Raw genomic sequence first — 561 nt, forward strand, 5'->3', positions numbered from 1 at the left:
CCGCTAAACCGCTAAGCGAGAGAAGTTGCGCGGAGAGAGAGGGTCAAGTACATTTTGCGCGCAGTACGTGACGGATGCGATCATACCAGCACTAATGCACCGGATCCCATCAGAACTCCGAAGTTAAGCGTGCTTGGGCGAGAGTAGTACTAGGATGGGTGACCCCCTGGGAAGTCCTCGTGTTGCATCCCCCACCCTCTTTTTAATCTTTCTTTTAAACCGCTGGACCGCTCGCTAAGGGTACTATCCTTTTAAACCGCTAAACCGCTAAGCGAGAGAAGTTGCGCGGAGAGAGAGGGTCAAGTACATTTTGCGCGCAGTACGTGACGGATGCGATCATACCAGCACTAATGCACCGGATCCCATCAGAACTCCGAAGTTAAGCGTGCTTGGGCGAGAGTAGTACTAGGATGGGTGACCCCCTTAAACCGCTGGACCGCTCGCTAAGGGTACTATCCTTTTAAATTCTTTTAAACCGCTGGACCGCTCGCTAAGGGTACTATCCTTTTAAACCGCTAAACCGCTAAGCGAGAGAAGTTGCGCGGAGAGAGAGGGTCAAGT

At 52.0% G+C, this 561-nt stretch overlaps 1 non-coding gene and 1 pseudogene across 1 annotated transcript; both read left to right on the top strand.

Annotated features, from left to right (window-relative positions):
- Positions 1-72: 72 nt before the first annotated feature.
- LOC116009311 lies at positions 73-191 on the top strand. Its single transcript, XR_004096582.1, has one exon. It is a non-coding gene; the product is annotated as a 5S ribosomal RNA (ribosomal RNA).
- Positions 192-328: 137 nt separating this feature from the next.
- Positions 329-445, top strand: LOC116009027 (annotated as a pseudogene).
- Positions 446-561: the final 116 nt, after the last annotated feature.

The sequence above is a fragment of the Ipomoea triloba genome, chromosome 16 (assembly GCF_003576645.1).
Source record: "Ipomoea triloba cultivar NCNSP0323 chromosome 16, ASM357664v1".
Taxonomy (NCBI): Eukaryota; Viridiplantae; Streptophyta; class Magnoliopsida; order Solanales; family Convolvulaceae; genus Ipomoea; species Ipomoea triloba.